This window comes from Saccopteryx leptura, chromosome 2 (assembly GCF_036850995.1).
Source record: "Saccopteryx leptura isolate mSacLep1 chromosome 2, mSacLep1_pri_phased_curated, whole genome shotgun sequence".
Taxonomy (NCBI): domain Eukaryota; kingdom Metazoa; phylum Chordata; class Mammalia; order Chiroptera; family Emballonuridae; genus Saccopteryx; species Saccopteryx leptura.
Window position 1 is genome coordinate 133,016,459 of NC_089504.1, and position 10,605 is coordinate 133,027,063.

The following is a 10,605-nucleotide window of genomic DNA, read 5'->3' on the forward strand; positions in this document are numbered from 1 at the left end:
TTTTGAGAGGCAGGGAGTTAGTGAAGCAGACTCCATCTGGCATGCACCCCAACGGATCCACCCGGCAACCCCTGTCTGGTGCTGATACTCAGTGCCTGAGGCTGACACGTTCAGACTAACCTAGCCACTGGCTGCAGGAGGGGAAGAGGGAGAGAAGGAGGAGAGGAAGGGGGAGAAGCAAATGGTCGCTTCTCCTGTGTGCCCTGACTGGGAATCGAACCCGGGATGTCCATACACTAGGCTGATGCTCTAGCCATTTAGCCACAGGCCAGGACCTGTTAAAAGTTCTTATGACTTTTAAACTTTTTTTTTTTTTTTTACAGAGACAGAGAGTGGAATAGATAGGGACAGACAGATAGGAACGGAGGGAGGTGAGAAGCATCAATCATTAATTATTCGTTGTGGCACCTTAGTTGTTCATCGATTGCTTTCTCATATGTGTCTTGACCTTGGGCCTTCAGCAGACCGAGTAACCCCTTGCTCGAGCCAGCGACCTTGGGTCTAAGCTGGTGAGCTTTGCTCAAACCAGATGAGCCTGTGCTCAAGCTGGTGACCTCAAGGTCTCGAACCAGGGTCCTCCGCATCCCAGTCCGACGCTCCATCCACTGCGCCACCGCCTGGTCAGGCAAAAGTTCTTATGACTTTTAAAAACAAATATTCAATCAAGCATTATGTATTACATTTAGTTATGACTGTCCAGTTTCCTTAAAACTATGTCAGTTTCCCCACTGGGTTTTTCCCCCCATGATATTGATATGTTTGAAGAGTGCAGGTCAATTGTTTTAGAAATGCACCCCAATTTATTTCCCTGTAATTAGATTCAGTTTACATGCTTTTTGGTAAGATTTCTGTCTAGGTGCATTATGTCCTTCCCAGTGCCTCCGATTGGGGGCATATTATTGTCAATTTTTCCCATTTGGGGAGGGTTAAATTTGATCACTTGGTTAAGGTGGTGTTCGTGGCATTTTTCTTAATCAGGAAGGGAGTTACTTTAGACAGGAGGAGTGAAATGAAGAGAGCTGGAAGGAAGAGTGAGAAGACCAAAGAGAAGAGACTCAGAAAGGAAAGCTGTAGTTCATCATTTTTCTTGGGGCCAAGAACACCTGAAGCAACGAGGTGCTTCCTGCTCCTACCTCAGAGGTAGTGAGCCTTGGATCCAGCCTGAGCCAAGCCGAGGGGTGACTACTCTTCCTCCCTTCCCTTCTCCTTCTCCTAAGTCCAAGTCCTAAACTAGGGCTGAGATCCACCTGGGTCAAATCTAAATCAAAAGGGGACCTTGGTTCCAAGGATCTGTCCCCCACACCTGTGTGATGGATGGGCTGACAATGAGCAGGGCGATACTGATTTCTAAGAGTTAGTTCTAAGAGTTGGGCTTTCTCTAGGATTCTTTCTCTTCCTGATCTGAAGCATCAAGCACAATACAGAAGTGAAAATACCATATGCAGAACACCACTGTTTTATTGGTGACAAGATCTGTAAGTCAATGACAACCATCCCCATACCACATTTGTTTGTTCAGGATTGATGGAAGCCTTTTCTTGAATTTGTATTTATCTGTGAATACAACCCTATAATGGGAGCCCACTAAAGCTCATGAGATGAGAAAGTATGGAATTTGTTAAATATTATTTCTTTTAGTTCTTCTCACCTCTTATACACATATACAGTGTTGGTTTCCTAAACCATTTTTTTTTGGCAAGAACAAAAGCAACTTTTTTCCATGGTAACTACTTTGGGGAGGTTGGGAAACAAAAAAGGATGACTTCGCCCTGGCCGGTTGGCTCAGCGGTAGAGCGTCGGCCTAGCGTGCGGAGGACCCGGGTTCGATTCCCGGCCAGGGCACACAGGAGAAGCGCCCATTTGCTTCTCCACCCCTCCGCCGCACTTTCCTCTCTGTCTCTCTCTTCCCCTCCTGCAGCCAAGGCTCCATTGGAGCAAAGATGGCCCGGGCGCTGGGGATGGCTCTGTGGCCTCTGCCCCAGGCGCTAGAGTGGCTCTGGTTGCAATATGGCTACGCCCAGGATGGGCAGAGCATCGCCCCCTGGTGGGCAGAGCGTCGCCCCATGGTGGGTGTGCCGGGTGGATCCCGGTCGGGCGCATGCGGGAGTCTGTCTGACTGTCTCTCCCCGTTTCCAGCTTCAGAAAAATGAAAAAAAAAAAAAAAAAAAAAAGGATGACTTTATGACTCTCTCCTTTCTACTCTAAAATATTTTAAAGAAAAGTGTATACATCATGATAGTCTACGGCTAGTATTTTTTGAAAAGAACATCTTATAGTGCTAAAATGACATCATCCCTCCTAACACAACAAAAAAAAATTCCATCTAATAACCAGTACATCTTCAAGTTTCCCCATTTGTAAGAGGGGTTAATTTTGATGGGTTTAGATTAAAGAGGGACTTGAAAAGCCCTCAAAGAATGAAGTGAGATTTTAAACAAGGTCTTGAATTATGACTAACAGGCTGGCTCCAAGAGAGGCCCACATGATCCTTATCTCTGGGTATTCGTGACCTTGGGTAACCCACTCCTGTTAACTATGGGCTGGCCTTGTGACTCATTTTTAGTTCATAGAATACAATATAAGTGATGGGAGGACACTTCAGTGATGAGACTACCAGAGATTGTGGCTTTCCTCTTGCTAGTAGACTCTCCCTTGCTGGCTTTGATGAGGCAAGCTGCTGTGTTGGAGACCCATGTGGCAAGGAGCTGAGCTCCTCAGTCCAGTGACCTGCAGGAACAAAGTCTTGTCAACAGCCACCTGAGTATGGAATTGTTCTTCTTCATTTAAGCCTCAGATGAGACTTCAGCCATGGCTGCCACCTTAATGGCAGCTTTATGAGATCCTGAGCACCCTGCTAAGCCACGGCCAGACTCCTGACCCACAGAAACTATGAGATGGCAAATGTGTGTTGATTTAAGCTGCTAAATGCATGGTAATTTGTAGACAATTAATACAATCATTTAATAAAACGGACTTGCATATGGAAGTCATTGTTATCATTCCTTTTTACTGAAGAGAAAACTAAAATTCAGAGAGGCCTGACCAACTATCCCATGTACCAATCATTTTTTTATTTCAAAAACAAAAAAAGACTCCAACTAATGTGAGCAAAGACATTTATTGGAAGAATAGTGACTAACTTGCTCATAGAATTGATGCTAGAGTACCAAGCTTTTTTTAAAAAAATATTTTTATTCATTTTTTAAAGAGGTGAGGGGTAGAGAGAGAGAGAGAGAGAAGGGGGGAGGAGCAGGAAGCATCAACTTCCATATGTGCCTTGACCAGGCAAGCCTGTATTTTGTGTGTGTGTGGGGGGGGGGGGGGTAGAGACAGAGAGAGGCAGAGGGACAGACAGACAGGAAGAGAGAGAGATGAGAAACATCAATTCTTCATTTCGGTTCCTTAGTTGTTCATTGATTGATTTCTCATATGTGTCTTGACCGGGGGGCTACAGCAGACCGAGTGACCCCTTGCTTGAGCCAGCGACCTTGGGCTCAAGCTGGTGGGCCTTGCTCAAACCAGATGAGCCCATGCTCAAGCTGGCAACCTCGGGGTCTTGAACCTGGCGCTCTATCTACTGCGCCACCGCCTATTCAGGCAAACCTGAGGTTTCGAACTGGCAACCTCAGTGTTCCAAATTGATGCTTTAGCCACTGTGCCACCACATTTAAAATTTTTTTTTTAATTTTTTATTTCTTTTTTAGAGAGAGGAAGAGAGACGAGAAACATCAATTCTTCATTGGGCACCTTAGTTGTTCATAGATTGCTTTCTTGTATGCACCCTGACCAGGGGGCTCCAGCTAAGCCAGTGACCCCTTGCTCAAGCCAGTGACCTTGGGCTCAAGCCAGCAACCTTTGGTCTCAAACCAGCAACCTTGGGATCATGTTGATGATCCTGTGCTCAAGCTGGCCACCCCACGCTCAAGCTTGTTAGCCAACACCCAAGGACTTTTCTAACCCGGGACCTCAGTGTCCCAGATCGATGCTCTATCCACTGTGCCACCACTGGTCAAGTCAGAGTACAGGCTTTTAAAAAAGGGCAGGAGCAAAGGGAAATCAGGAAACAAGAAACATGGAAAAGTCTGGGGCCACTATCACTGGAGGCATTGCCCCTGAAAGCAGAATAAACACTAAATTGCTCTACCTTCTTTTTATTACCAGCTCCAGACTGAAAGCTCTGGTAGGAATGTTTGATCATCTGAGTTTGGGTTAGCTTTGCACATGGTGCCTGGAATCAGCTCAACATAGGTACTCAAAAATAGTTTAACTCATAAACAAAAGATGAATCTAACAACAGATGGAGGGCTAGCTCATGACTTTTAGGCTCAGAAACTGATTTGGCCCTTTGCCTTAATGCAATGGGATTTCCATCCCTCCCTAGAATTTCTGCAACTTCCCATATGGCTTCTGGGAGCACGTAGCCAGAGAAATTTGCAGATTGAGTAGTGAAAAACTGAGATTAACTATGGGATGCAGTGCTAGGGAGCTGTCACCAGAGGGCACACGGGACTCAGAAAGCTACTAAGGAAAGATTGGGGGAATTGCACTGACAACAGGGTGGTAGAGAAAGCTGAGGAAATCTGGCTTGATTGGGGCTTTGGGGATCCAGAGAAGGATGAGCAGTGATGTGGGCACCAACAGGTTTCTCTTGTCCTTGTGGCCTGGATGCACCTTCTCCTCAGTGTCAGAGCTTTGGGCTCCCCTGTTTTTAGCTCTGTGATCTTGGGAGAACTTTGGACTCTTTTTTTATGGCATCAATTCTCCAGTGGTAAACATGCCTCAAACACCATCAATCCAGCTCAGCATTGGAGTAGACTGCAGGGGTGGGGTGAAGGGTGTGTCTCTGGCCCTGAAAATGGGCAGGGTTGGGATGGGCAGTAGCTTCCCCAAGTGAGAGCTTCCTATGGCAATAGGGTGGAGGAGGTGGGGTTTGTCTTCCCTGGATTGTAACTTCCAGTCCTTAGCATAGTGCCTGGCATATAGTAGGTGCTTGATAAATATTTGTCTGTTTTCAAGAATTATTTGATATAGATAAACCATGCAGAGGGAACCAAGGCCAGCCATTGGGATACTTGAACTCCAAAAAAGTTTCTGCGTCCTTCCATTTCTCTTCAGTCCATTATTCCCATCCTTATCCAAGCCTCTTTCTACCTGGACCATTATAATAGCTTCCAAAGCAGTTTCCCTTGCATCTCTTGACTCCTGGATTTATTCTCCACCCAGAAGCCCACATGATCTTTTTTTTCCCCACATGATCTTTTAAAACCATAAATCAGATCATGTTGCTTTTTTTAAGAGAATTTTTTTCTTTCTAGATTTTATTTATTGTTTTTACAGAGAGGGGTGGGGAGTGAGAAATATCACTTTAGTTGTTCATTGATTGATTGTTTGTCATATGTGCCTTGACCGAGCAAACCCAGGGTCGGTCAAGTGAACCAGTGACTCAGCATGCCAGGTTGACGCTCTATCCACTGTACCACCACGAGCCAGGCAGATCATGCAACCTCTGAGCTTAACATCTTCCAAAGCCTTAATGAAATCCAAGCTCCTTACCCTGGTTTATGAGTGGTGCACGAGCTAGGGCATGCCTCCTTCTCTGACCTCATCTTGTATTTTCTTCCTCCAATACCCTGGGCTCTGGGCTTCAGCCTTACAGACTTTCTGTGTGGTTTTCTGTTTGTTTGTTTGTTTGTTTTTGTTGTTTTTTTGCAACACAGTGAGCTTGCTGTTGCCTTAGGACATTTGTGTGAGCTGTCCCCTCTGCCTGGAATGTTTTTTACTCAGATTCTTTGTGTAATTGATTCCATGTCATTTAGATCTCGATATGAAGTTACATCCTCAGAGAAGCCTCTGGACAACCCAACTGAGATTTCTTCCCTAGTCACTTTCTATCCGTCTCCGTTTCTAATTGTCATCATTGCACTTATCACTATCAACTATCTCTTTTACCTATTCATTTGCTTCTTGTATCCTCTCACTAGAAGGCAAGCTCCATGAGACTCGGGAGCCAGTCTGCTGAGTTCAGTTACTGTATCCCCAGCACCTATTAATAGAACCAGTACCTAGCACATAGTACGCACTCAATAAATATTTGTGGAAAGAATAGATGGATGAACAAATGCTGGGGAACTAGGGAATTAGGAGGGAAATTTGTATCCCTCTGGAGTTTATGGTTAATAGTTCCATTCCTGTGTGTGTTAGTGGTCGTGGGACTGGTGGTGGTCAAGGCTTTCTCCATCTGTGGGAGCTAGAGGAAGGCAAGAGTTTCTGGGCAGTGATTGGAGCAGCAGTCACGTTAGGATGGTGAAGTGGACAGGGTATATTTGCTGGATAGTTGATAAATGTGGGCTGTCTTTACACATCTTTCTTACTTTCAGAAAAGGTAATCTTCAGAAATCTGATCTTTAAGACAGAAATGTTAGGGAGTAGTTATTTGTACTATAAAAGGAATCCTTGCTTTGTAAAAGGGAGTAGGCAGAAGCTTGCTAAGCTATTTCCCAAACAACCCAGGGAAGTCTCTGGGGACTCAAGCCTGTCTACTTGTTATGTCACAGGGTGTTTCCAAAAGTGGATATTTATAGAAAGTTGTCCAGATACACTTATGGCTATATGGAACTTACATTTACATATAATACACCCTCTTGGTAGGAATTTCCTTTCCCTGAAAATGAGAGGTTGAGAATATATCACTCTGTGACTGTGGTCTGTATTAGAAAAACCAAGGTCATTTAGACCAAATCAGATGTGGAGGAACAGAAACAGCTGCCTCTTTCTCTGTTTTTTTTTTTTTTGTTTTTTTGTTTTTTTTCCTTCTCTTTGGTCAGATTAAAAACCTTCCAATTGATCCCTTCCTTGCTATTTATTTTCCATCCTGGGAAAAGGAGGTTCTTTCTGAATATTTTCCTTATGGTTGTGGTTCTCAAACTAGGTTCAGTAGGGCTGGTGTTCCACAAGCTGAGTCAAGGCATTTTGCCAATTCAAAGAAAAAAAACACCCTGATAGATAGGATTTTCTCAATTTTAAAGCTTTTACAATATTTTTTTTCTCTAAAACTTTGGTGCCTGCAATTCTATATTCTATTAAATCAAGCAGTACACAACATTATGTATTTAGTTGTTTTTTTTTTTTTTGTATTTTTCTAAAACTGGAAACGGGGAGACAGACAGACTCCTGCATGCGCTCAACCGGGATCCACCCGGCACGCCCACCAGGGGGCGATGCTCTGCCCATACGGGGCATCGCTCTGTTGCAACCAGAGCCACTCTAGCGCCTGAGGCAGAGGCCACAGAGCCATCCCCAGCGCCCGGGCCATCTTTGCTCCAATGGAGCCTCGCTGCGGGAGGGGAAGAAAGAGACAGAGAGGAAGGAGAGGGGGAGTGGTGGAGAAGCAAATGGGCGCCTCTCCTGTGTGCCCTGGCCAGGAATCGAACCCGGGACTCCTGCACGCCAGGCCGATGCTCTACCACTGAGCCAACCAGCCAGGGCCTATGTATTTAGTTTTTAAAATATACAGTGTGGTTCGATTCCCAGCTAGGGCACACAGGAGAAGCACTCATCAGCTTCTTCACCCCTCCCCCTCTCCTTCCTCTCTGTCTCTCTCTTCCCCTCTCGAAGCCAAGGCTCCATTGGAGCAAAGTTGGCCCAGGCGCTAGAATGGCCCTGGTTGCAACAGAGCAACACCCCAGATGGGCAGAGCATCGCTCCCTGGTGGGCATGCTGGGTGGATTCCGGTCAGGCGCATGCGGGAGTCTGTCTGACTGCCTCCCCATTTCCAATTTTAGAAAAATACAACAACAACAAAAAAATACAGTGTGTCCATAAAGTCATGCTGCACTTTTGACCCGTCACAGGAAAGCAACAAAAGATGATAGAAATGTGAAATCTGCACCAAATAAAAGGAAAACTCTCCCAGTTTCATACCTATTCAGTGCAGTTCGATGTGGGCTCATGCACAGATTTTTTAGGGCTCCTTAGGTATCTATCCCGTATAGCCTCTACAGACTCGTCCCTGACTGATGGCCTACCAGAACGGGGTTTCTCCACCAAACTGCCGGTTTCCTTCAACTGCTTATCCCACTGAGTAATGTTATTCCTATGTGGTGGCGCTTCGTTATAAACGTGCCGATATTCACATTGCACTTTGGTCATGAATTCGAATTTAGTGAGCCACAGAACACACTGAACTTTCCTCTGTACCGTCACACCTCGACTGGCATGGCCGTGGGCTGCTCTGCTGTATATATGGTGTTACGTTATCATCTGTGCATGAGCACATGCTGCCACATTATCCTACAGAAACTGGGAGGGTTTTCCTTTTATTTGGTGCAGATTTCACATTTCTATCGTTTTTTGTTGCTTTCCTGTGACCGGTCAAAAGTGCACTATGACTTTACGGACACACTGTATTGTTTCATTACATTCTTCTGAGTGTACCATTTCTTTTAGGGACTCAGAGAACCACTGTTTTAGAGACTACATGTTTCCCACCAAGCTAATCATCTGTAAGTTTTTAAAAACAGCCTTGGTACATTTCAGAGAGAGATAACTTGACTGAAATATGTCCCACACATGCAACCCTTTGCCATGGAGGGGGTTGCTGGAAGGGTCAGATGCTAATCTGCTGGTCTGATGAGGAATCCTGGCCTTTGCAGGTGGTCAGTAACAGCAGTTCTCACACTTTAAAAATGTTTTTAACGGCCCTGGCCGGTTGGCTCAGCGGTAGAGCGTCCGCCTGGCGTGCGGGGGACCCGGGTTCGATTCCCGGCCAGGGCACATGGGAGAGGCGCCTATTTGCTTTTCCACCCCCACCCCCCTCCTTCCTCTCTGTCTCTCTCTTCCCCTCCCGCAGCCGAGGCTCCATTGGAGCAGGGATGGCCCGGGCGCTGGGGATGGCTCCTTGGCCTCTGCCCCAGGCGCTGGAGTGGCTCTGGTCTCGACAGAGCGACGCCCCCGGAGGGGCAGAGCGTCGCCCTTGGTGGGCGTGCTGGGTGGATCCCGGTCGTGTGCATGCGGGAGTCTGTCTGACTGTCTCTCCCCGTTTCCAGCTTCAGAAAAATACAAAAAAAAAAAAAAAAAAAGCAGAAACCTAAAAAAAAAAAAATGTTTATTTTATTGATTTTAGAGGAAGAGGAAGGACGAGAGAAAAACAGGAACATCAATCCATTCCTGTATGTGCCGTGACCAGGGATCAAACTGGCCACCTCTGTGCTTCAGGACCATGCTCTAACCAACAGAGCTATCTGGTCAGAGCTATTCTCTCACATTTTTTAGGTCTTGAAGCTAGAGATCCAGGGCTCATTGCCCCCAACCTTCAATGTGCATACTCCCCACAGCACAATGGGGATAAAGCTCACCTGCCAGCAAAAGCATGTGCTTCCAAGGAGACATCAGGAAGGGCACAATTCGTGTCTGTGACAGAGTGAGGCAGAGTGGAAAGGGCAATGAATTGGTGTCAGTGGCTGAGTTTTGGTCCTACTTCTGTTACCAACCAGCTTTGTGACCTGACAAGTCACTTCCCTTCTCAAGGGCTTGGTTTTCTGTAGTCAGTGTAGTATAGTGGTTATAAACAGACTCTGAAGCGACACTGCAAGTGTTCAGAATCTGGACCTACCACTTCCTCTCTGTGCCTCACTCTTCCCCATCTCTAAGGTAAGAATTACAATAATAGTATCATGAAGTTCTTACGAAGATTAGAAGGATTTAGGGGAAGACTAGGCACGTAGAAAATGCTATATAAGCACCTGACCTGTGGTGGTGCACTGGGTATAGTGTGGACCTGAAGCCCTGAAATTGCTGAGGCTCTGGGTTCATGAAAACCCTGGGCACACATGACAGCAAGCGATGAACAGCTAGAGTGAAGCAACTATGAGCTGATACTTCTTGCGCTCCCCCATCTGTAAAATCAATAAATAAAATCTGAAAAAAGAAAATGCCAGCCTGACCAGGTGGTGGCGCAGTGGATAGAGCGTCGGACTGGGATGCAGAAGGACCCAGGTTCGAGACCCCGAGGTCGCCAGCTTGAGCGCAGGCTCATCTGGCTTGAGCAAAGAGCTCACCAGCTTGGACCCAAGGTCGCTGGCTCCAGCAGGGGGTTACTCGGTCTGCTGAAGGCCCGCAGTCAAGGCACATGTGAGAAAGCAATCAATGAACAACTAAGAAGTCGCAACGCGCAATGAGAAACTGATGATTGATGCTTCTCATCTCTCTCCATTCCTGTCTGTCTGTCCCTGTCTATCTCTGCCTCTGTTAAAAAAAAAAAAAAAAAAAAAAAAAAAAAAGGCCCTGGCCGGTTGGCTCAGTGGTAGAGCATCGGCCTGGCGTGCAGAAGTCCCGGGTTCGATTCCCGGCCAGGGCACACAGGAGAAGCGCCCTCTGCTTCTCCACCCCTCCCCCTCTCCTTCCTCTCTGTCTCTCTCTTCCCCTCCCGCAGCCAAGGCTCCATTGGAGCAAAGATGGCCTGGGCGCTGGGGATGGCTCCTTGGTCACTGCCCCAGGCGCTAGAGTGGCTCTGGTCACGGCAGAGCGACACCCCAGAGGGGCAGAGCATCGCCCCCTGGTGGGCATGCCGGGTGGATCCCGGTTGGGCGCATGCGGGAGTCTGTCTGT